The following is a 27206-nucleotide window of genomic DNA, read 5'->3' as shown; positions in this document are numbered from 1 at the left end:
AAGATTGTGTGAGGAAAGTCATCTATTTAGAATGTTTATTTCAAAATGATATGTTGAAGGTATTATGTGTATGTTAATACATAGTATACAGGAAATGATTCATTTCTCATTAGTTCAATTTAGTTAATTAAATATTAGTTCAGTGGCTATTGTGTGCTGGTTTCTGGGCTATATATTCCTAGAAAAACTAACAGCATATATGTTGACATATTTGTACCTTCTGGGGAAAAAGATTTTGGAAATTTTTTGGCAGCGAAACTTTCTTTCAAATTACTAAACCATAAGCGCTTAATTTCAAATTGATTTTCATCAATTCTAAAATGTAACATTGAACATACCAATGACATTTAGGAATGTTTAGACTGTCTGAAAAGATTGAAGTAGGGAATTTGAAGGATTTATAAGTATTTACAGTCCAGAACATTGGTTGAAATTTGGCCGATACAGAATTGTGTTGAAATCTCTAGATACAGAATACTATGTGTTTGTCACAGGTGAGCAACCAGTAAATGGCCATTAATAATGATGCTATAAAGCTGGAGACAGAGCTCAGTAGTACAACACTTGCCTTGTGTGTACAAGGTCCTTTGCTTAATCCCAAGCATTGAAAAACTTTAGTTAAAAATTATGTCTACATGTATTTGGACCTGTGTATACCTCTGCATAATATTCATCTAGCATTATATTTGCATAGAACCCAAATAAGATTAAGACATAGAAAACTGAATCCAAAAAGGTCCAGAATGATTTCCTTTGTCAAAATAACTTGAAAAGGTCAATTCCCCAAACTCACAAAGAGTATTATACCTTGTGTTCTGCATCATTAAGCAATTATTCCAAGGACTTGTCCATGCTGGATGTTCATATTATGAAGAGACAAAAGAGAATAGATTAGATACAGTGCCTCTTTCCTCAGAACTTTCATACACGTGGAATGTTTGATGAATTCACTTAGCCTTTAGTTGGTATTTTAGCTTTCTTGTTGAAACCCCTGGCTCTCAGGTTTTATTAAGACCAGAAAGAAATGTATCAAAATTTGCTATTCCTGCCACTATTTAGAACTGAGTAGAACCAGGACTTGGGAAAAGAATGTGCTGGAAGTCTATCCTGGGGAGGTTTCCAAGCTGAAGACTCCTTGGAGAACTTCCTATTGAGGCCAAAAGGCTCATCTGCTTGCGGCACTTCTCTGAGGGAGAAGATATGCCCTTTTCTTTCCTCTCTGGTCAAAGAACAACTAATGCAATCCCAAGTGTCACTGGAGTGCCCTAAAAGTCAACAGCGTCCATCCTTCAAAAATCAACATCTCTTACTTTCCAACCTTTCTGAATAATTTACCGGTCTGGTTTGGCCTTTCTGTGCCACATTCCATTCCAGAACCCCAGCGAAAATGTTCTCAAGGGCTGACCAGAGAGTCCTCCCACTTTCTCTGGGCTGGTACAACTTGACCGCTACTTGACATCAAGGTCAACTGGAGACTGGGAACAGTTATGTAACTGCATTGTAAATTGAATTAGAGTTGTTCGTGAGCCCAGACCAGAGAACCAGGGCAACTCCAGGCAAGAGGAGTCCCCCAGAGACAACACAGTGCAAACAGTCTCCTGGTAGATCAGATCGAAGTAATGTATCACAAGGGGAAATAAGAAACAAAACCCACCTCTCCCCCACCCCAGCTTTTCCAAAGCCTGGGTCAGCTGCTGACCTGTCACATGCAGGGTGAGAAGAAGGCATGAAATACACAGTGTTGGCTTCAGCAGAATAGACAGGAGCTAAAGGGATAACAGCATCCATAAAACACACAGAGAATGAGACAAACTATTTTCTTAATTTTGACAGTTTCATGAGTGTATATGATGTATTGTGATCGTAATCACCCTCATTACCCTCTCTCATATGTCTCGGGCCCCTGCTGACCCTCCTTCTTCCAATCTAGTCCCCCATCTTTTATGTGCAGATATTACGCAGGTGACCACAGCTACTGTACATAATAGCTGTGTCTTTGACAGCAGATAGCCTTTTAGTGTTATAATCTTTCCTCTTCCTCTTCCATAGTTTTCCATGGCCTTGGAGAATGTGGCATAAATATCCCATTCAGGACTGAGCACTCAATAGTCACCTATGTACAGTACTTGATCCAGTAATGAGTGTCTGCGTTCATTCTTACCCACTGCAAAAAGAAGCTACCCTAACCAAGGCTGAGAGCAGCACTAATTTTAATCTATAAATAAAAAAAATATTTAAAAGGCAGTTTGACTATGTCCTTTTAGCCCAACATTAATAGCAAATTGCCCCCTAGGGTCTGTGACCTCCTCAAATGCATTAATGTGAACAGGTTAATAGTGCCAGGCATGTATTCTTCCCATGGAGCAGACCTCAAATTCAATCAGAAAGCAGTTGGTTATCCCCCAAACAGTCATACCACAATTGTACCAGTGGGCATATATTGCCTGGTATGTAGTTCGAAGTGTCCCCAGCTGGGTAGGAGGACCATTAATGACTTTTCTCCCACAGTATCCTGAATAGGAGCTTCCTGCATAATGAATGCTAGGAGAATATTCCCTTTTCAGGTCCAGCTGGACTTCTTTGTGTCCTGTATTTAAATGATGTGGAGTCTTCAGCCATGAGCTCTTGCCATCTAGTTCTGGTGGGAAACCAAGAACAATAGCAGTAGACTGTATTATCTGGGAGCATGTGGGGGATCCCTGATTGGCAATTCATAGAAAGATAGGCAGTGCCTGGCACTGGGGTTTTCATTTAAAAACTTATTTCTCTAGGAGCACTATTATCCACCCTCCAGAAAAGAAAGATGTTTTTAAAGTCAGAACAGACATCGCCCATGAAGAAAATTAGCATGGAGGTGGGAAAAGCTTTGCAGTAGTCTGTGGGTTGCAAGATGTGTGAGCAATAAGCATTACCATCCTCCCTCTCCCAGGGACCACTTATTCTAGAGAGAATTCATGAGCCCAGATCTTAATGAACACTGCTGAAAACTGCCACCCCAGAAGACCCAGAACATTCTTCCACCAAGTAGAATTATGCAAGATGGAAGAAAAAATAAATGTGAGTTCTCTTTATGGACAAATAAACATGACTGTAGATAACTTTTGGGGGGAAAGAAAAAGATACCCAGGCCACATCATGACCTTACTTCATGCTAACAAGACCCTCTTTTACACTGATGAGGAGAGAAGCAGAGTATCATAAAACCGAGAGATGGGCCAATGCAGACCCTGACAGAATTTGTGGCTTCATCTCTTGCCGCCTGCTTCTCGGGTGGCCACATCATGAGCTCTGACAAGTTCATCTTCCTCGTCTGTAAAAGGGAAGAAGCAAAAAGTTAGAGGACCTACTACTAAAAGCTTTTCTGAGATCCACTGAAGTCAAATAAGACAGTGCTTGAAGATTAGTAGCATGAGGACTCTATTGCTAACAACACTGACTATTCTAAGTGGTTTGCATGCGTTAACTCAATTTTCATGATAGCAATACTAAAGAGCAGAGAGATTCTGTAAATATGCCCGATGTTGCACACATACTGTAGCCAGAATTTGAACCCAAGCAGTGGCTCTAGCATCTGTACTCTACACAGAATTGTGCTCCTGCGAGAACAGAGATAAAGAACAAACATGGGCAGAGGTGTGAACAGAATGAAGATAAGGCACTAGGGTACATCTCCTGCTCTCTGTCTATCAAAATAAGAAGAGTTAGTTAAAGTGACAGTTGAAGTGAGTGGACCTTATACGAGTCCACCACCTTATCTGAGTATTCTTCTGTGGGTCCAGTAAATGGCCATGACCTTCATGGTTCCATCCTCAGCCCTTCCTTTTTCCATGTCTTTATGCTTTGCCTGAGTTCTCTCATAACACCTAGAGCCTCAACTATACTACAGAGCCAGTGAATTCAAAACCCATATTTGTTCCTTAAAACATTTCTATTAGACGTTAGATAAACAGCTTCTCAACTTCTTGCTGAAAATTATTCTTGTCCTGTGCTCTCGTCTCCCACAAAGGCTCAGATATGTTTGAAACCTACAACAGTGTCTTATTTAATTCTTTCTAGCAAATTATGACATTTCCATTCTAGTCCAAGACCCTTTCCAGCCACAAAATGGTTTTGGTGGTAAATGGTGCTTCTTCAACTTGCATTTTTTATGGCTCACTAGAGGGTCAGAGTAGGCTCTGCGTCTTCTGCATCTATTGAGATTTCTGTCTTTCCTTAGGATACTCTCTTTGTACATTACAGAAATAGAGAATTTTACAAATACTTTTCCATACTAGAGAAACTAACATACTCATAAAATAAATCATTTCCTATTATATTCCAATTTGCTTACATCTCCTTCCTCCTGTAAAATATGTTAAAATTTCCTATATGCAAATAAGCATTTCTCTGAATGAATTCTACTTTTTTATCTTCTTCAAAGGTCTTCTCCAAACCATGACTCTACCATCAGAGTCCGCTTAAATTTCTGGCAATACTTATCCCACTTTATATATTTAGATATGCAATCTTTCTGGTTTTTGTATATGGTGTATTTTAATTTTTTATTTTTGTGGGTATTTGTACTGTTTATTAAATATAATTTTTTAACATGAATTAAATGTCATGTTTGCCAGATACTAAGTCCCCATATGCACTTGGGTATGTTTTACCTTCTTTGTGTACTGCCTTGGCTGCTATGATCACATTTACAATAAGTTTTAGTATTTGGCAAGACATGTGCCCCATGTTATTAGCTACCCACATATATGTCTTACAGAATCTGTGTTCTGTAGGCATCCCCAATATGGATCCCAAGTTGACTATTTTATCACTTGTGATCAGAACACAGAACACTATGCCTTGTTGTGAAAATAAGGCAAAATGACCATCAATACACAGAAACCCAGGAGGCCATCTATGAAAGGAGTTGAGTCCATGAACTCCACAGATTCTCCAGGTTTGCATTCTAGAATCAGCACTTAATCAACTCTATGCCCTCAGAAAAATCACAAAACTTGTCTATCTTCAGTTTTCCTCCTTATAAAATATAACAGGACTTTCTTGGTTTGCAGTTAAGATTAGACAAGTTAGTACATGTACAAGGACTTATCCCAGTACTAGCAAACAGTACGTGCACCGTTGCGTTAATTGTTTAATGCTGTTGCTAGGCTCTGGGATACACTGAACCAGGCATGAATATTGCTTTAGTGATGCTTGCATGAAACATGGAAACAAGTTCATGAATAGCATATGGCAGACTGTCCAGATCTAGGAGTGTGACGGGACAGTGCAGTAGAGGCCAAGCCAGACCAGCTGCTTGAGCTGGAGTACAGTGGGGGGGGGGGGGGGGGGCTCTCCAGCAGTCAGCTGTGCACAGAAGAGATACACACATCAGTCATGGAGCACCCTTTCTCCTCTATGAACCTACCTGGTTCTGCACTTTACTGAATCAATGTGTTTACAGTCACTGCTTCGATGCCCTTATTGCCTCCAGGTAATGGTTAATTTGTGAGTCTCTGTGTGTGTGCGCGTGTGCACACGTGTGTGAGTGTGTGTGTGTGTGTGTGTGTGTGTGTGTGTGTGTGTGTGTGTATAGACACATTCACCTGTGCTTACACATGTGCAGGCTTTGGATATTTTCTCCTTCACTTTTATTTTTTGAGATGATCTCTTTATATCTGGAGCTTCCAGAGACTGGCCAGTGAGGCCCTAGGACCCCCATGTCTCTGCTCCACCCCCAACACTGGTGTTATAGGTGGACACCTCCATCCCTGGCTTTTCTGTGGGTGATGGAGAAGTAAACTCGATTCTTTGTGCTCAAACAGCAGCCCTTCACCTATGGAGTTATCTCCTTGGCCTCGTGGTAGCTAATTTTATCACCTTGAATGGTCTACAGGCAGTCCCAGATCCTTAATTTAATATTTTTCTGGGTATTTCTAGGAAGGTGTTATAAATAAGAGAAGGATTTAGGAAAACAGGCAAGATAAAGCAGATTGCACTCGTCCCTAGAATGTGGGTGAAGGGGGGCAGTGCTTCTAATCTGTGGTGTTAAATAGAATAAAAACACGGAGTAAAGGCAACCCCCACCCAGTTCTGACCCCACACTACTTCTCTCCCTTACTCTGAGCTAGGGCATAGGTTTTCATCATTTCAAACTCAGATTTGGCCTTGACTTTATACTAATCTCCAGGCATATACTGCTTCTCGCTCTTAAAATTCTAGGTCTCCCACTTACTGACCTCTGTGATTGTGATGTATTCTTTTCCACAATTTCCTGTCCCAGTATGGGACACCTTCCAGCCCTACAGGCTTCTATAAACTCTGTGATGCTCCTTCAGTGCCCTGTCTGGACTCTCCCAAGCCCAGCCCAGAAATAGCAGGAAATAGCATGGAGACAGGTTAAATCCACTTGAGGCCGTTGATTCTTTAAGACTGTAAATGGAGGGTTGGACATACCCTTAGAGCTTACTTGGCAAGAGCTTTTCTCCTTCTCCATGGGCCGCTGCCAGTGTGCTAAACAATGGAGGGGCAGAACAGCGCCAAGTCTGTGCGGTGAGTTTTGGGGAAAGTAAAAGAAATGGAAGAAAGCTGAGTCTTCTGAGGTGCGATTTCATTTTTAAAAATGCTTACACTGCTTTTTATGAGAATATCCATTTGATGGGGTTTCTTTCCTGCTGACAAAACAGGCAATTGCTGTGTATAAAATAAATCTGATTAAAAACTCTTTCTCCATTGCTGTCAAGGTAAAGGATGCAGACCCCAGGAAAAGAGCACATTTGGATTCCTAGTGTGTATAAATGATTGTTTATGTGACTCCTGGTGCCAAGACCCAGCACAGGCCCCAGTGCTGCCCTGCTAAGGCAAAAGGAGGCCTTTTCTTCAGGAACGAAAAGTTTATTTTATTACTTATTCTCATTTGCAGTGGTACCTATTATTTTGTAATTTGCCTATCATTTTGTTGGCAGCCAAAATTGACAGAAATAATATCTCTTGCTTACAACGCACAGTTCTAATGCATTTTGTTTAGCTGGTATCACCTCCTACAACCAAGTCAGAAGCTGGTAGAACTTGTATATATGTGTCTAAACTAGAGCAATTACTTTACTAAAAAGGCAGAGTAGGTCCTAACCCTTCCCTTTGCCTTATCATTGGGGGGTTTTGAGAATACAGCAAATTGCAAGAAATGCATAATCTTCAGTAATTACACCCTCTATTTTTCTCAGCTGCCAAGTCAGGGTGAACAGTCTTCTTTGGGCTAGTGGAATACCATTTGTACAATGCTACCCACAAGTTCTGATCTGATAAGTGGTAAACCATAAGTCAGAAACACAAGTCAAAGTATGGGGCAATGATAACCAAAGGAGTGGACAATGGATGCAGATGCCCAAGTACCCTGAGCCAGAACCTGTAGTGTTTGGATAAACACCTCAAGTCAGAAATCTAGGTTGAGGGACTGAGGAGAAGGCTCAGTGAGTGAGGCGTTTGCACCTCAAGCACAAGAATCTGAGTTTGGAACGCCAGAACCCATTAAAGCTGACTGAGGTAGTGTGTGTGTGTGTGTGTGTGTGTGTGTGTGTGTGTGTGTGCACATGTGTGGGTGTTACTGCATCTGTAATTCCTGCACTCCTACACTGAGATGGGAGGCAGAGACAGGAAGATTCCCTGGAAGCTCAAGGACCAATAAAAGGCCTTGTCTCAAACAAAATGGAAGGTGAGAACAGGCATCCAAGGTTGTCCTCTGCCCTCCATTCAAGTGCCATGGGAGATCCACATGCAAATTTACACAGGTGAATACACACAGAGATAAACACATACACACTATAAACCACATACAGGCACACACACACACACACACACACACACACACACACACACTGCTGTGGAATAATCTTTGTGTACACTGTGAAGGTTTGTCACTCAGGTTGGTTTAATAAAAAGCTGAATGGCCAATAGTTAGGCAGGATTTAGGGGGGCAGAGAGAATGAGGGGAAGAAGAAGAATGGAGATGCAGAAAGATGACAGACAGACAGAGAGGAAGCAGCATGGGCAGTACAGAGTAAAGGTAACAAAGCCACAAGACAAAAAGTAAATTGATAAAAATGCATTAATTTAAGTTGTAAGAGCTAGTTAGTAACAAGCCTAAGCTATCGGCAGAGCTTTCATAATTAGTAATAAATCTCTGTGTCATGATTTGGGAGCTGACAGGAGGGAATAGAACAATCCACTACAAATGATGCCCAGTGTCCAGCCATATATATCTACATAAGACTCTAGAAAGCTTTAAAAAATCTTCGAACACACAAAAACGGAGCCACATGTGGCTTATGTCTCGTGTCTCTTATGCCAACTATGCTCTTGGGCCACCAGTGCACCATGAGCTAAGCCACGTGGTGGGTTTAAGGTTTTTTCTCATGCAGACAGAAAGGGTTACAGACATGTAGTAAAATAAATTCAGATAAAAAAAAAACAAAAAACTAAAAACCTCTAAATGGATTAAAGTATGTTTACCAATGTGTGTAGGCTTAAGGAGGAAAAATGGGTATAGACAATCATAGAAAAAAAGTTTAAAAATAATAAAGGAAAGTCCTTAAAGAGAGAGTAAACTAATTTTTTAAAAAAAGTCACATAAAGATGGAAAATACACAGGGAGCCTGGATCCTATATGGTGTCTTGTTAACTTTGAATTTTTTAAATGCTAATGTACAAAAAACAATAGCTGCTGAGAGACATTGGATTGTGGAAATTACTAAATTAAACCAATCTATAAATTTTTAAATGTCTTCACTTCAAAATGGAAGTTGTACAATTTGTTGCATTGGGGGAGAGGTTATGCTTTTGTTTCCACAGGAAACGAAAGGCTGTGGATTCCTTCCAGATTAATAGAGGTCAAATTTGACCAGGGGAGGTCTCCTGAGTAAGGGGGAGGAAGCCAAAAAAGACTATAGCACAGGTGACATGTAAGCTGATTCCTTGACATGGGAACAATTCTGAGATAAGATGTGACATGATAAATCTTGTTGGCTACAGAATCCTCATGACTTATTATTACATGCTATCCTTTCATAGGACATGAATAGAGATTTATATTACAGTTTGATTATATAGTCCAAATAGACTTTATAAAGTTGACAGATGCCTTATACCTGTTCAAACATAAAAAAAAAATCTTTAACTGACTTGTGCACACCACATATTCCATATCTATGTTAATGTGGACATGTATGCTACCTTTAAAAGTCTGTATGTTTTTGGAGCGAGGGAACCAGACACCAATGAAAACAGGTGGCCCAGGTGATCCAGCCTCTCAGAGTGCCTCTGCTGCAGTTTCCTCAGAGTTCTTCATTCAGAACAGCTTCAAGGCTGCTGGCTTAGATGGTCCAGCTTCATACACTACTCTAGCCAGGGCTTCAGATAAGTCTTACACTTTGCTATTGCACAGAGACTGGACAACAAGTAGTACAGCTAACTCTCCCAGGACTTGACCATTATCCCAATTTTTCCATGGTCTCCTAAAGATTCCAGCACCCCCAGACAACAGGAAGTAGTCTAAAGAACATGACACCCCACATTCCCAAGAGGTAGAGTGGATGGCTTTTGGTCACTCAATAGGTTATAAATGTTTGTTATCATTTAAGAGAGTTGGTTATAAGTTATTATTGGTCATGGTCAGAAAAAAAGTAAACATAGGAGTTAGATTCAAAGATCTCTTTCTGAAAGAAGAAGGCTTGATATAGAAATGATGAGATAAGAGGGTAGATTATTGAATCAACTTTTAAACTGTAAAGGCAACTACTAGTCTTAAATATTTACATTGGTATGTATTTTTGTATATTGATACAAATTCAAGGTTATTATTGTTAGAAAATACTGTACATACATTTCTACTCTTGTTTAAAGTATTGCACCTATGCAGCTAATTTAACAAAGTAATGTAAATTTCTAGTCCTTGAAAGTCATTATTGCAAACTATTTAGGATAACAAAGAAATCAGGTTATTAGTTAGTCACCTATTACAATCAAACTTGTAGTCATGTTAGGTATGTTTTCAAGGTCAAACAAAGATATATTTTAGATAGATAGGTGGTCTTCAAACACTTCAGAGATCTACACATTATGATATTTAAGATGTTTTAATAACATAAGGCTTTTCATGACAATGAGACATATCTGCTCCTGGCAGCATCAATCTATTTCAGATGAGATGACAGGCATCGAAGAACCTCCATATGGAGTTTGCTTTCTTTGTGGCAAAAGTTAGCCACTGGGCAAGAAATTGCCCTTACCTTGACTGGTGACAGTATGCTGTACAAATTGGAAAAGCAGGACACAAAGATAAAAGACTGTTGAATTTTGCCAAGAAAAGGCAGGACAGTCCTTCAAAGTTCCTGTTTCATAGAAGAGTCTGCTAGAAATTCTAGGCCTATAGGATAAAGACTGGATGTCCCAACATTGCAGAGGAACTTTGAGTAACTGTCCAGGTAGCCAGATGTCTCTGTCATTTCTATATTTTTGGAATTTTCTTGCAATGCACTTTGTTTACTCAGGTATACTCTCAGGTATTTCTCATAGTATATCCTTCTGGGGTCTTTAATGGAGTTGCTTAATTGGTAGATTATAAGACTCTTAATCTCAGGGTCATGGGTTTGGTCCTCACATTTGGCTGCATATGTAGGCGGATTTTTCTCTGTCCTGAATGTCAGTTCCCAAATAAATACACTTATCTGTTGTTCAAATCTTAGATGGTCTTATAATAGAAAACCCAGACTCAGATATCAAGGTGAAAGCTGAAAGGTCAGAGAAGCAGAACAGCCAGCCCCACTAGTTCTTACCTCTACAAAATCCTCGGTCTAAAGAGACTGAGTTCCTGTTTCCTCATGCCTTATGTACCTTTCTCTGCCCAGACATCACTCCCTGGGATTAAAGGCATATGTGCTTTCCAAAATTGGGATTAAAGATATGTGCCACCACTGGATGGCTCTGTTTTCAATGTGACCTTGAACTCACAGAAATCCAGACAGATCTCTGCCTCAAGAGTGATAGGATTAGCCTCTATGTCTAATCTGGTGGCTGACTCTGTCCTCTGATCCTCAGGCAAGTTTATTAGGGTACACAATATATCACCACATTTATCATTAATAATAGTTATTATTAATCTTATTAATTATTGACATTGATAATTCTTATTAATTATGAAAGATTGGCCAATAGCTTAGGCTTGTTACTAACTAGCTCTTACAACTTAAATCAACCCATATTTTTATTAACCTACATCCTACCATGTGGCTTTTACTTCTATCTCATTTTGTGTGTACAACTTGTTCTGCATCTCGCTAGCTTCTCACCATTCTTCTTCCCAGCATTCTCTCTGCCCCCAAAATTCTGCCTAGCTATTGTCCATTTAGCTTTTTATTAAATCAATCACAATGGCATTTCTTTACACAGTATGAAGAAGTATCCCACAACACACACACATACACACACACACACACACACACACACACACACACACACACACACTATTTCAAAAAAAGAAAAAAGAAATTGAGTCTGCCATGCCTTGTAGAGACATCAGTTGTTAAGCAAAGTGACAGGATAGAACTCATGACAGGCTAGAACTCAGTAGGCCCAGACATCAGAAACACCTGTTCACATTCACATCACACATGATAATGGTAGTAGTAAGTCCTGAGTCAGTATCTACAGTAGCCAACAGAGCCCAAAGAAAGGCAGCGTTAGTGAGGCTTGACTTCCACACCAGGAGAAAACTCTGAAGATGGCACTTTCATGTGCTTCATACACACACACACACACACACACACACACACACACACACACACACACCAAACAAACAAACAAACAAACAAATAAATAAATAAACAACAATAAAAACCCAGTACCCCATGTACAGCTTATTCAGAATTTTCAGATGCAAAGGAGCAGTGAGGATGTTGCCTCACTGATACTGGATACAATACAACAGTAACAGGAAAATATTTCCTGAAAATATAGACCTCTTTTCTAGGGCAGTTAGTAAGTTCCTCAGACTAGACTGGCCATAAATACACTGACTCACCTAAGGAAGGAAAGCCAGGATCAAAGTAGAATAGGGATTCTAACATAACCATGCAGAATATTCCATCATTTAGCACTATTTTAATCATAGGGCCAGCTAGATTGGTTCTGTTACTTCAGAGCCCTTTGTATCGTGGACAAGCTCCCCAGGTATAGCAGGAAGCCTGGCCAAGAGATCCCCAAGAACTGTGTTCAATGCAGTTTGAGTTTGCTATGTCTTGAGTGCTGCTAGTACTAAAGAAAGTGGTAGACAGTGACCCAGACTCACCATGCACAATGGACAGCAAACGAAAATAGCAGATAAAATTGCATTGAGTTCACTGATTATGGTTTTACAAGATAGGCAGTTATAAATAGACAATATCTCAAGATATTTCATCTGTGAATTGTGGTCAATAAAAGCGATGACAAGAGCAGTAATGAACACTTTTTTCTCAGCATCTTACAGGGTACCTGGCCCTTCATTGATGAATACTTAATGTAATACAATGAACAAAATGGATTGATAATAATAATCCATAATTTTGACATTGACCATGCCAGGGATGATGTAGGTGAAAACTAGCCCAGACTTGAGATAGGCCATGGTTTGGCACACCTTCTTTCTTACTTTGCTCAGTTTTTAAGGGAGGTACGTTTTGCCTCATTGGTTTCCACTGTTCATCCAGTTTCATTAGCCTCCTCATTAGTGATGGCTCCATTCCCTGCCCACATTCTATCTCCTGAATGACAGTTCTTTGTATTTACGCTGTACTTAGCCTTGCCTGTGGATCTGGATGTCTGTGGAATGTAGTATTACCAGCAGAGCCTGATGCTGCCAAGTGGCACCCATTTCTGTCACATTGGTACCCACAGAAAGGAGACAGAAATTTCAATTACAAAGAACAAAGAGCACTAGGGTGTCATCCTGACATTATAATTTCTCTCTGTCTCTGTCTCTCCCTCTCTCTCTCATACACACATATACATATGCACACTCACATATGCCAACACCCTTTTACAAACTCACTTGCTTCATATTAACATGTTATCGTTAACCCAAATACATGATTTCCCCTAAGTTCTTGTTCCACTAGAATAATGATCCATCTATCAGCCAGACTAGAGGTCCAGAGTCCTCTGTGACTCTCAGCTTTACCGTTCTAAACATCTGATCGGGCAGAAGGATCAACCACTTCATTATGAACAGCTCTGGGATCTTCTTTTTCTCCCCTTTTCCACCTCTGTTGCTTTAGCAGCATGACCTCTCATCGCTCACCTGAATCTAAACCTAACTGCTGTTCTCAGCTCCAGATAGATCCATCTGCCCAGTCCTATGGTAGAGCGCAGTAGAAATGCAGAATGCCTAAAGAGAGGTGAAGAAGAGGGTGAACACACTGACTTTTCTCACCGCTGTGACAGCCTGCCCCACAAAAGCAACATGAGGAGGGGAGGGTTTTTTTGGCACATGATGTGAAGGTACCATCCATTGTGGTGGGGATGGCGTGCTGCATAGAGTGGTTTCAGCCATGGCACAGGGATGGGAGGCAGCTGCTCAGTGTGTCCGAAGTCAGGAAGCAGAGAGAAGAGTGCTGGTGATCCTTTAGCCTTCTCCTTTAATCATTTTTATCCAGTCCAGCACCTAGCCCATGAGATGCTGCTGTCCACATCCCGAGTAGGTCTTCCACCGCAGGTAAACCTTTCTGGTAATGCCTTCAGAGGCATGCCCAGAAGCACACCTCCTAGATCATTCCAAATCCAGTCAAGTTGACAGTGAAGATTCACATTACATGCATTTACTGTGAGTCAGGTATGAGTTTTTATTAATATTTGTATTTACCTTATTCAAGTCTCACAAAAACCCAAAGGTAAGTGCCGTAATTAGACTCATTTTATGAGTAAGAGGTCCAAGCTTAAGAGATAATGGGCATATGCATTATTGTATAAAAGAATCAAGTGTGGTGGCTCACACCTAAAATTCCAGACCTGGGAAGGCTAAGGCAGGAAAATTGCAAGTCTGAAGCCAGACTGGGCTAAAAAATGAGACCATAAGTCCAAAAAACAGAACAAGAGCTGATACAAAGTTTCAGCAAGGCTGCTGAGCCTGGGGACCAGAGTTCAGTCCGTGGAATCCACGTGATGGAAGAACAGAAATGACCCATGTAAACTGTCATGTGTACATAGCATGGTCACACATATGCACAGAGAGAATACATATATAAATAACTGTAATAAAAATAAGACACAAAACAAAAATATCATATAAGAGGAAGGAGCAGAAATGAGATTCGGCTTACACCCAAGTCAGCCTAACTCCTCATCCGCTGTCATCTTCATCATAGTTACCTCTTTCCAAGTTGCTCTAAAATAGAGCTCATCCTCTAGGGCATTTGTTAAAATACATGATGGGGTGTCAGTGGACCCCCAACCCCAGACTGTCTGATCCGGTAGGTCTGGAATGAGGCCAAGGAGAATTTGAGAATTTTCGTGTCTGACAAGTTCCGAGGTGATTGATGCTGTTGGTTTGGGGACCACTATTGTACAACCATGGCTCCAGACCGGATTTCTTTGGGGCCACTTCTTCATGGACACTGCACAAGTCATTCAACCTTCGACTGAGATGTCAGGTTGGAGTCCTAGATAAGTGTGTTCTAGCTATGTCTGCGGCTCTGCCATTTAATCTCACTAAGCCCGGGTCATTTCTACTATGAAACATGACGAAATTCACCTTCTGTGGATAGATGACTAAGGTCAATCATGAAAGACCCAGCTCTGTGTCTAGGACATAACAAAACTCAGTGGCCATTAGTTATCATAAATGTATAAGCATCTGAAATTCATATTTTTGTATTTTAATTATATTTATTTACTAATTCATTCTCTCTCTCTCTCTCTCTCTCTCTCTCTCTCTCTCTCTCTCTCTCTCTGTCTCTCTCTCTCTGTGTTTGTGTGTGTGTGTGTTTGTGTACACACCACAGCGTGTGAATGGAGGGCGGAGAACAAATCGCAGGAATTGCTTCTCTTCTACCATGTGAGTTCCAAGGATAAAACTCAAGTTGCCAGAGTCTGTCAGCAAGCGCTCTTACCTGCTGAGCCATCTTGCAGACTCTGAAATTTATCCTTTGTGTAATCGTTTTATTTTTATTTTCTCCTTTTCGTTGTTGTTCCTCCTGCTCCCTTGGACACCCGGCACTCACCCGGTGTCACATTTGCAGTCTTGTCCGCGGGTCTTTGCACAGTTCACTCCTTGTCACTATTCTAGCTTCAGCTAAGTATTTCAACCCAGAGCAGCTTTGAGTCCGGAGAGAACTGCCCGTCCCTACTGCACACACTCTGAAGCACTTTCAGCTTAAGATGGTTTGATTGACAAAATAGTTCTAGAGTTTTCCAGCTCCTTCTTTCTTCTACAATCAGTCTTACGTTCTTGTCCTAAAGAGAACCACCTTTTTGTTCCTATTTTCACAATTGTTGTCATGACCAAATTCTTTCTATGTCATTCATTTCTTACTGATCCCCCACCCTATCTGCATGACAGACCCCTCAGCTTTCTAACCTGTTTGGACTTCATTCCTTTTCGATAATCATTCTTGTCAAGGATTTTCTATTTATTAAGACGTTTTAAGAGTCTGCCCTCCTATAAGATCTTTGTTTCCAGTTATTTTCATAGCTTCTTTTATTTCTCTCTTCTGTATATTTGTTCTGCCCCCTCCCCAGTTCTTGTTAGATATTTAGGATCTTCAATTAGGGATCCCTTTTCATCTCTTTGATAACCATCCCTAACCCTCTGGGTCCCTTGAATGGCGCTTTTCTCCCTCCTGTGCCTCTCTCCCTCCCCTTTCTTTGGCTCTCTGCCCAGCAACTTAAACCTGTGTGCATTCCAAAGGGCCTTGGGCGAGACCAGGTGACAGGGCACTTGCTGAGCTGGAACCGCCCTGCTCATTCCTGAATAGGGTTTCTCAAGTCTATGTCTATGGTATAAGATTCAACCCCAAATCCACATGGAACAGGGCTCTGGTCACGAATCAAGAGACATCTTCGCCGGGCGGTGGTGGCGCACGCCTTTAATCCCAGCACTCGGGAGGCAGAGGCAGGCGGATCTCTGTGAGTTCGAGGCCAGCCTGGGCTACCAAGTGAGTCCCAGGAAAAGGCGCAAAGCTACGCAGAGAAACCCTGTCTCGAAAAACCAAAAAAAAAAAAAAAAAAAAAAAGAGACATCTTCTTCTTTTTTTCCATCTTCCTGCATTTAAAACCAAGACAGAGGAAGTTTTCCTACCTCCTTAGGTAGTAGATGTAATGTTTCTGGCTCATTGTTTCTCTGAAGGAGTGGCTCTTCAGAGTCTCTGGATCTGTGGGATTCTTCCATCCTTATACAGGCTCCCTCCTTGCCTCTTCTTCTATGTGTTGCTATTAAAATTCTATACTGGGACATGACACCAGATTTAGTGCCAAGTATCACCCAGACTCATTGCTTTTTTAAAAATAACTTTTATCCTTAATAGTTTGACTATGAATTTAAAAATACAACAAAAACCCAAAAACCCATTCTAAATGAATTCTGCATTGAAAATAAAAGAAGCAATTAGAAGAATGTTCAGTTTGCCATCTTGCCAGAAACTCAAGTGACTCAAGTCACTCTACAATTCATTAGTGTCTTTAGCTTTCTCTATGTATGGACAGAGCCTGAAATTGTTACTTAATTGTCTACTAGATTTCTAGATTTCTCACCTCTCAGTTAAAGGTAAATAATTCAAGGACAGGGCCTCTGCCTTGTTCTCAGGTATATTTTCAAAATCTGGAAGAAGTATTGGCATGTATAAGACTCCATCAAACTTTGTTGATTGGCTAACATATTACAGTGCACTCATATAGTCTATTATATTCAAATACTGTTTTTTTTTTTTTTTGGTTTTTCGAGACAGGGTCTCTCTGAGTAGCTTTGCGCCTCTCCTGGAACTCACTTGGTAGCCCAGGCTGGCCTCGAACTCACAGAGATCCGCCTGGCTCTGCCTCCCAAGTGCTGGGATTAAAGGCGTGCGCCACCACCGCCCGGCTCAAATACTGTATTTATAGTCATTGATATGAAGATTATCTCTGAGACATTAAGGTAAAAATCATATTATATAATAACGTGTGCTGAGTGTGATGGTATACCTCTAATTCCAACACCTGGGAGCCTGAGATAGGAAGGTCATGAGTTCAAGGTAACCTGAATTACAACATGATAATTCAGTAAAGTTCTTGACCTGAATAGAACTCAAGTTAAAAAAAAAAAAAGCCATGCGTGGTGACATATGCTTGCAATTTCAGCACTGGGGTTGTAGGGACACACAGATCAGGGTGGCTCACTGGACAGCCAGCCTAGACTACTTGGTGAGACAAGGTGGGTGGTTCCTGGGGAATGTCATCTGAAGCTGTCCTCCGGCTTCCACAGGAAGGTGTCCTCAGATCTGCACCCACATGAATATGCACAGGCATGCAAGTATACCAACACACCCAGAAAAAGTTTCAAAACCACAACTGAAAAACTATAAGAATTAAAAACAAAAGAGCATGTGTCATGTGATTTCCATTACAAAACATGTGTGTGCATGTATTTGTCTGTTTAAGGGTGTTTGGATACATCATAAGCGTTAATGGTGTTGTCACTAGTTAGTGAGTTTCTTTCATAATTCTTCCTTTACACTAGTTCTTTATACTTAGCCTATATTGCTGTGCTTTTGGGATGGGAAGAAACAAATCACCTTTCCGGGGTCCAGGGCATTTGCTGCTTGTATTCGAGACATGCATTACACACAAAGCTTGTTGCTCTTTCTTCATAGGGACTCAGTCTCAAATAGTGGCCATTTGTTTGTATTTTTTCTTGGAAGTACAAATAAGCTATCTTCAGCTTCCTCTTGGGGCCCATTCTGCTTGGCATCAGGTGATTTTTGACAACACTCAGCTCTTCTCATCACACACACAAGGTTTCTTTCTCTCTCATCTGCTGCAGCTCGCAGGATGGATACTTTGATCAAGCATAATTTGTGACCCTTGCTTGGTGGAAGAAAAAGATACACATTGGCCTTGGGAGAGAACATGGCTACTACATCAACTGTTTTTCTTCTGCCTTTACAGTGTTGGTCGGCACAAACACTGACTCTAATGACTTCCTGCTGCACATCACCTTACTATAAAGACTATTAGTTAATAATTTTTGTTCCATGGTTGCTTGCCATCGATATCAGTGACAAAAAAAAAATGCCTAGTGACATAAAAGATAAGAATCAGCTACTGTCCTTGGGTTCAAGAGATGCTAAAGTCTGCTGTAATGGTGTGGGCTCATGGGACAGATAAAGAGGAAGCACTGACCTGTCCACTGGTCATTTTTCATCTCCTGCCCTCACACTTGCCACATCAGCTGCAGCTGCACCCCAAATTTTCACTTGCCTCGGGTCATGTTCTATGTTCTTGTTGGTACTGTATCCTCTACCTCAGTGTCTCTTGTTTCTTATTCCAGGCATATTTCTACTTTATAGCTGGAATCAGCACCAACTCGTTAAGAAACCCTTCCTCAGACCTCACCCCCCTGGTGGGCTGATTTGGGAGCATAGATTCACTCATTCCACAGACATTTCTGTGCACCTGTGACGATCTAGTCCAACTGCATCTTGAATTCCTTGTCTCGAATAATGATATCGTCATTCATCTTTAAGTTGGCATTGTTTGGGAACCGACACATTGCTGTGCTCAGCAAATGCTTGATAAATGACTGGCTGGGCAGATAAATGGATGGAGGGAGAAAACAAGAGTACAGGGACATTTGAGTGGCATCAGAGAGGAAGTGACTTTTAAAGTAGTTCTTGAGGGAACTGGGGCTGTTTTTTTGTTGTTTAATGGGAGGTAGTCCAGTCAGATACAAAAGAATGCACACGTACACATACACACACACACACACACACACACACACACACACACACAGAGAGAGAGAGAGAGAGAGAGAGAGAGAGAGAGAGAGAGAGAGAGAGAGAGAGAGAGAGAGAGAGAATTATTTTGGTATCTGCCTTGGGTAAGCTAACCCTAACTGCTGATTCTTAGCATCTTGCTGGCATTACAGAATTGAAATTCACTTGTGGCCAATGTAACAATTCAAGTATGTAGTACCTAGTCTTTCAGGAAGTGATTTAGGGACCTAGATGTCTTCCATTTTATAGCTCCTTCAATCTATAAGAGCTCAGAGCCCTTCACTTCTACCCAGTCAAAGAGAAAAAGAGAGCAGAGAGGTATTATTGAAGCCCATCCTGAGCATGGCCACATGTCTGCCCATGTTCTGTTGATGATGATTCATTGTCAGTTTCACAGATGGCTTCTAGAAAGGCTGGAATAGGTAACCTTAGATGTATGCCCAACAGGAAAGGAAATGGGTCTGGTGAATGCCTGCCAACTCTTACATTTCTCAAAAGCAAAATCTGGTCATCCTTAGCTCTTGTGTAAGGAGTCAAGTGGATCTGTTCTCTTTGTCACAGATGGAGATCATTACAGAAAACAGCAAATTAAACAGGGGGCCCAGGCTCAAAGAATATATATATATATAATATCTACAATACAGCACCCATACCCAAGGCTCAGGGATCATTGTGGAAAGGGAGGCAGGAAGATTATAAGAGCCGGAGGAACAGGAAGTTTGCTGTGAAACTGTCTCCTAGGAGTGTCAGAAGCTATACCCGTAAAAATCTTACCAACACGGCTGCCTAAACATGAGCTGGACAAAGACAACACTACAAAGGCTTATGTGGATAGATAGGGCAGGGTGTGGAGAAGCCCAAGAGGCTTCAACCCTACAGAAAGAACTACAGGTGTCCAAGGAATGCTGAGAGCAAGAGAAATAGTCTTCCCAGGGAAGCACACCAATTAATCCAAAACTGAATGATCAGCCCTGATTCAGTATACATATAAGCAACATTATACATACTGGCAGGCTGTACTTATGTATTGTGTGTGTGTGTGTGTGTGTGTGTGTGTGTGTGTGTGTGTGTGCGCGTGCGCGCGCGTGTGTGCGTGTGCATGTTTGCATGCACAGATCTGTATGTAAAAGCAAATAATGAAAAAAAAGAGGCTATGAATTTGAAATAGAGCAAGAAAGGATCTGTAGGTTTGGAGGGAGGAAGGGGAAGGGAGAAGTGATGGAATTATATTATAATCTCAAAAAATAAAAGGAATAATTTTGTTTTTAAAGAAAGTAAAGGGAGTCTGAGATTGTGGGCAGCCATTCCAGCAAATGAATGCCTTTGCTTTTCCCTCCTCAGAGTTCTGTTTAACACAGATGTCCTTTGAGGAAAGGTCACAAATACTTTGAGACTGTCACCCCTACACTTTGTCTGCATGACTTCAGGGTTCTGTTAATACCAACAAAAGGCAGTATGTATAAACGGAAGCACTGGCAATCAGCAACAATGCCAATATTTCTTAATTATACTGGGGTTCTTTCTAAAGTACTTTGCAGACAGGCAGCATGAACGGTTAAATCAGTTGTTTATCAAATAACACTTGATATCATTCCCAGCATCCTCCTAGCCACTTCCAGAGTTTCACGGCCACCCATGTGCCGTCAGCATTTACTCTGTTGTTTTAAAAAATATCTATTAACTTAGGGATTTGAGGGATGGCTCTGCAGTTAAGAGCACATGCTGCTTTTGCAGAGGACTCAGGTCTGGTGGTTCCCAGCACCCATGTCAAGCATCTTACAAACACCTATAACTCCAGCTCCCTAGGCACCTGCACACACAGATACAGACACACAGATAATTTTTAAAATAATAAAAATAAATCTCCAAAAATAAATAATTCATATTTCAAGAGGACCATTGATTCCATTAGTAACCTGAGAGCGTAAGTGTATTAATTAGTTAAATTAGCAAAGCCCTGTGAGCAACTAACCTGTTTTTTTGGAGGGCCCTGTGATGGTTGTTTGGCCCTGGGCACTTGGACAGGAAACCATGGCGACAGAGTGGATGGAGGAGCTGAGAAGCAGGAAGAACATCTTAAGCTGGCTATGAGTCCCCTCTCTTCTTTTCACTCTTGTATTCTGTCCTAGGAACCGAGCATCATTCAAGGCAGATCTTCCTTCATGGTCAGCTCTCTCCGGAAACGCCCTTGCAGACCCAGCAGAGGTATGCTTTACTCATCTAGGCATCTCTCAACCAACTTGACAATCACAGAGAAGACCTGGGAAAATAATATACACTAGATGGTCATGCTATTCCCTGAACCGGCGATTTCTCAGTTTGAAATCTGACTTCACTACATTGTCATTTTGATCATCTGCTATAATGGTGCCTAGCCATACCTGCAGCTACCTCTCATCAAATGAATGAGAGGTACTTCCTTCTTGTTCATGCTATGCTGCCCATACCTTTACATCTGCTGTCCCTTCGTCCTCCAGAGCCACCGTAAAACAAAAGCCAGTAGAGGAGGCAAAAGAACAAACAATGACAGCAACAAAGAAAATACTTTTTATTATTAACATGCACTGCGGAGGCTCACATGCATCTTCGATCTTACTGTGACTCTACACATTCTTACTGCACAGGGACCACATTATTCTTACCTTTGCCATGTGGCTGGGTGTGACTGGTGACAAGAACCTAGGACCATGGCCAGATGGAAAAATAGGAAGCAGAAATGGAAATGTTGAAAGGCCACTGAAGGGCTAGCACACTGAAGTTGACATTGAAAGCTAAATTTTTGCAAAATAAATCTGTGGGAGAATTGTCCACTTCTCAAAGTGGACTATATTCTACATTAAAATTTGGAATTCTCTGGATTATGTCTGGGCTAACTCTACTTTTAACAAAATGAAGAAATTTACAATAGTTACATGTGGTTGTATATAAATGTAGAGAAATATTTAAACAATATACAATGAAATGTGCATTATATTCTGTTGTGCTTTCCAAAAGATCTCTTATAATGTAATCATAGTTAAAAAAAAAAAAAGGTGTCATTAAAAGTAGGTAGGAAATAGAAAAATTTATTTCACTTGAGTTCTTTCAGAGCACAGTCCTAACTTTTTTCTCTCCGTGTCTGAAGGAAGAGCAGCACTAATAGAACCCAGCCCAAGATGTATCACAGCTACCAGCCCATCACTCTTCGGATCAACAATCTTGGTGCTTCTTTGGAAACCTCCCTCCCAATAAGGAGTCTACATGTATTGAGAATAAGATGTGTATGCCAGAGTATAAGAGTAGAATTTAGATTAGCTGGCATTTCTCAGGTGAGTTGGCACATTAAATAATGGAACACCATCTTTTGTGGAGAATTCTAAACTCTAAAGGGCATTTCTTGGCCCTCTTGGGAGCACCTCTGTATGGAGGAATATGTCCCCTGTGAATCTGCAGGTAACAGGACTTGGTGAGAGTGTGTCTCCAGCTTGTGTTTAGACTGTTGCTTTAATAACTGACTAGGTATTGTGTGGAATTACTAAAGTATAGAGCCTGAAGTAGGGTTTCTTTTAAAAAAAAAACTAGTACATTAATTTATTTAGGGGTTGGGCACCTGTATAACATGGTATATTTGTAGAGGTCAGAGCACAACTAAGGAACTGGTCTCTATCTGCTGAGTCATTTCACCTGTTCAAAACTTTCTTTAATCAAGAGTGGTGGGGGATATGTTCATAAATGTAGGTTTATTCCCATTAAACTTGAGATGTCTCCAGGAATTCAAGAAGAGATATCAAGGAGGCAGATGGGTGTCTAGCTAAACTATGTAGTTGAGAAATGCAAGTTTCTGCTTTGTCAATAGATGCAGGAACTGAAGAGGTTGGTGGTGGTGGTTGCTTTTATTCTTTGCTCTTTTGAGGGGCCCACCACCCAGCTCCCAAATAAATCAAACACAGAGGCTCACTCTTAATTATAAATGCCTGGGCTTAACTTGACTTGTTTCTAGCCAACTTTTCTTAACTTGAAATTATCCCGTCTACCTTTTGTCTCTAGGCTTTTTCCTTTTCTTACTTCTGTAAACTTTCTCCTGCCTTGTATTGGCCATTCAGCTCTTTATTAGAGCAAGTAAGTGTTTTAGAAAGGCACAGTAACACAGCTTCACATAAAGAAATGCGACATAAACAAATGCAACACATCTTTGCATCATTAAACAAATGTTCCACAGCATAAACAAGTGTAACATATCTTAAGATAATATTCTCCAACAGATTGTCTTGCAGACCTGTGAAGGAGGTACAGAATAAAGGAGGACTAATAGCCAACATAGAGTAAGCCCAACAACATTCAATAGCCTGGAAAAGAGACAGAAGCATCTAAGATATAGAAGGAAAGCTGGGAGGGTGTGAGGTCCCAGAGGACAGGGGAGAAAATGTTTTAGTGTATGTGGCCAAGTTTAAAAGCTGCTGAAAGGCCAGATAAGATAAGGGATAAAACCATTCATTGAGTCTCACAATAAATACATCACTAGTGATTAAGCAAGAGATGTGGAGGTTGCAGTCCATGCTGGAGTGGGTTAGAGGAAGTGGGAAGTGGACAAAGAGCAGCACAAAGACACAAGTCTTTCTAGCTTTGGCTGGGAAAAGCCATGAGAGGAGAAAGAGAAGAGCATTGATGAGGAATTTAGTAAGAGAGGTTTTGAAGGATATTCAAGGGTAGTAGTTTGCTTGTTTTGTGCTTGTTTTTGTTTTTGAGGTGAGAGAGATTCTAGATAACTTCTGAAAAAATGGCCTGGCATTTTTTAGATTACTGGTTATACTGTCAGTATAGCGGAGTCATGAGGCAGTACTCTTTACAGTGATTTACAACTCTGTCATGGCAGATTTTAATATGGTGCTTTTCATCCAGTAAAGATACCAATAGTTTCAACGTGAAGTAAACAGTTACTGGCATGAACCATGATAATGGGCCTGGCAGAGAGTGAGTTGTATTGTGTCTGGTTGAGAAACCTCGCCTTATCAAAAATTATTGTTGTTGCTAATGTTATTGTGTTGACTATACATAGAACGTTTCAAGTACTGTTTGCTCTGGTTTTAACCACACCACTAATCAATGTGCTAAGTAAAACCATATGCTCTGCTTGTGCGTTTGTCTGAGAATGATAACTTTTGTCTTTGAAAGAATGTTACTTTACCAGATGTCAGACAAATTTAATGAGAAAAATTGAGCTTAGCTTTTTGAAAATAATAGAAACACATTCGTAAATATATTTCTGCAGAACAATGTAGAAAGAGTAGATGTAAGTAGAACTGAGAAAAACAGAGAATCATGGAAGATACTTTCCCAAACACAAAGCCAAAACTACTCAGGGAAATTTGAGTTTAAAACACATTTTAAACATAAAAATTTAAATTATGAGTTCTTTACTTTTTTTAACTGAATGAAAGGGGAGAGAGAGAGAGAGAGAGAGAGAGAGAGAGAGAGAGAGAGAGAGAGAGAGAGAGAACTTGACTCAGAAAGTACAAGTCAGGCTTATAAGGGTCTTTGGCATGGATGTGTCATGAGTGGGAATCAGAAAACTGTCAGGTCGAACTGCAGTGTCTTTAAATTTCTAGAATGGTATGCTTATCTCTAGCAGACTTTACAGGAGCATCCCCCTTGTGTTGGTGTCTGATCATTCCTAATCGCTGCTCACTAACACAGGTCATGATGCCCACAGCCCCAGTGAGGTCACACCACACAATAGTCCAGATTCAAAAGCAACTCTCTTGCTTAATAGCTAACAACTCCCCAATCACTGCCTGGGGCTCACTTGGAAGAACAGCTGATTCTCACCAGAGGAAATGCTTCACCCTCCGAGTAAGGAGATCCACTCACAAGCATCAGTCCTCTGCACTGCAACTCTGCTTTTATTGCTAACAGGAAAACAGTTTCAGACCCTTTGCACCACAAGAATGGTGGTTGTAGGAATCAAATCATCTGGCAAACTTTAAAAGATCCACCGATGAAAACCTCCTGGGCTATAAGACACTGAAGGAAGGCACGGTGCCAATTGCTTATTTGAACAATCTGCTTTATTCAGTGATGCCCGCCATTGGCTGGCATCATTTTAAGGCAGATAGCTGACTCCACAATATTTTCTTAGTACAATGCTTTTTCAAACAGAAAGTAAATCAAGGTATTTTGATAGAGAGAATAGTGATGGCTGGGTGGTGGTGGTGTACACCTTTAATCTCAGCACTCAGGAGACAGAGTCCGGCAGATCTCTGTGAGTTCAAGGCCAGCCTGGTCTACAGAGTGAGATCCAGGACAGGCACCAAAACTACACAGAGAAACCCTGTCTCAAAAAGAAAGGAGAGAGAGAGAGAGAGAGAGAGAGAGAGAGAGAGAGAGAGAGAGAATAAAGATGATGATAAAGATAACAAGGACAGAAACATTAGTCAGTGTTGTGATACAGTCCAGGAAGAAAGGCTGGTCCTAACCCTGTCCTGTGACATGTCACAGTTGTGGAATCAACAAGCACAACTGATGTGTGCTAGAAGATCGGCATGTCGTGACTAAATTTCTATGCATCATACATGAGTGTGTAACCTAGAAATGAGGTTTGGCTGTATAACTCTTATTTTGTGTGTGTTTTCTTATTGCTTTTCCTTTCTTTGTATAACGTCTACCCTCTTGTTATCATCTGTTCATCATATTTACAACAGACCCAGTCCCAAACTGTAACACGTGTTGCTACACAGTACTAAGGAGACACCCCTGGTGAACTCCTTTTGTGGCAGCCAAAACCCGCATGCTCATTACCCAGCACCTGCCGAGCAGTTAGAGGAGTAAGATACATTAGTGCGGTTGATGGTCTTCCCAGGGTGCACAAAGCCACAGGCAGGAAATAGGGAGCTTGAACTTTCTGATTTGCTGGGGGAGGAAATGGCTCATTGTGAATGCATCATCTTTGGCAGGCTGCTCTCCAATCACCTTCTGTTGCTGAGGCCATGCAGAGAAGGAGGGAGCCCAGAGAGGGAGGCTATAGGAGACTGCTATAGACTGCTTTAGGGCTCATTTCCACTCACCTCCCAGAGGCCCCATGGCAATAAGAGCAATAACCACCGTTTATGATTGTTTAATGTATGCCCCGGTTCTCGGCTAAGTGCTTTCTGCGAGCCTGCTAACTTAATCTTTAAAACGCCCCTCTAGAGACAGGTATAATTAACTCCTTTTTGCACATTAGGAAACTCAGGCTTGGAGAAGTTAAGTAACTTGCCTAAAGCACACATCTGGCAGGTGCTGGAGTCCAAATTCAAATCCCAGCCTCATCCTCATCGGACGCCGTAGCTGTATCCTTAATCATTATGGCATGCCATTACTTCCTCTCAGTCATGATCCCAACCTTGCACGGCATGGAGAATCCCCTTTGAAAACACATCCATAGATTGCACATGCCCGTCTAAGTCATCGTCACCGCAGTGATGGGTAGGCACTGTGTAGCCCTGTGCTTCTGAAGCTTTTACCCACATCACCCATGCAGATCCATTCTTTGAGCCGTTTGTAGTCAGGAGTCATTAAAGCTGTAGTCTAAACATGCCTCCCCTTCAGTGGTCCATTACATTTACAAAGATGGAGTGAAATTTGTGTGTGTGTGTGTGTGTGTGTGTGTGTGTGTGTGTGTGTGTGTGTGTGATAGCAAACAAATACATGATGGAATTAATTGCAACCTTGCCATCTAATTTTTTAAGGTTAAAACAGAAAGCAATAAAAAATTAGCATTTACACGGAACAGTACCTGAAGCTATGAGTCCACCCCTTACCTTCTGCCTCACCTGCCACTGCTGTTAAGATTTGGGGTTTCTCTTCTACCCTGAAAGACTTCCAGGCCCACATGTAAGAAGAATTCTTTGTCTGGACTAAGACGAAGGTAACCTTTGGTGCCTGAATTTGAGGCTTGCGTTACCACGACTGCCACTCATCTGTCGTCTGCCCATCACAGGCAGGCTTTTAACCCCTGTGAGTCTTAGGTTCCTTGTCCATAAAACGGGAATGACATCATCAGCTTCCCAGAAATGTTGGGAGGATTAAGTGACTCGAGTATGAAGGCTCCAGCATGGTCTTGGAGCATTATGATCAAAAGGACTTTCCCATCATTCCCCGGAATCCATACCATTAGTTAGTATGTCCCACAGGATCCACTCTCACAGCCTCACAATATGGCTTCTGCATCTCCTTGCAGCCTCTTGAACCATTGCCTTGCATCGTCTTTGGGGAGGTCCA

Source organism: Peromyscus californicus, unplaced genomic scaffold, assembly GCF_007827085.1.
Source record: "Peromyscus californicus insignis strain IS unplaced genomic scaffold, ASM782708v3 Scaffold_18__1_contigs__length_77618521, whole genome shotgun sequence".
NCBI lineage: Eukaryota > Metazoa > Chordata > Mammalia > Rodentia > Cricetidae > Peromyscus > Peromyscus californicus.
This window is presented reverse-complemented; position numbering follows the sequence as displayed.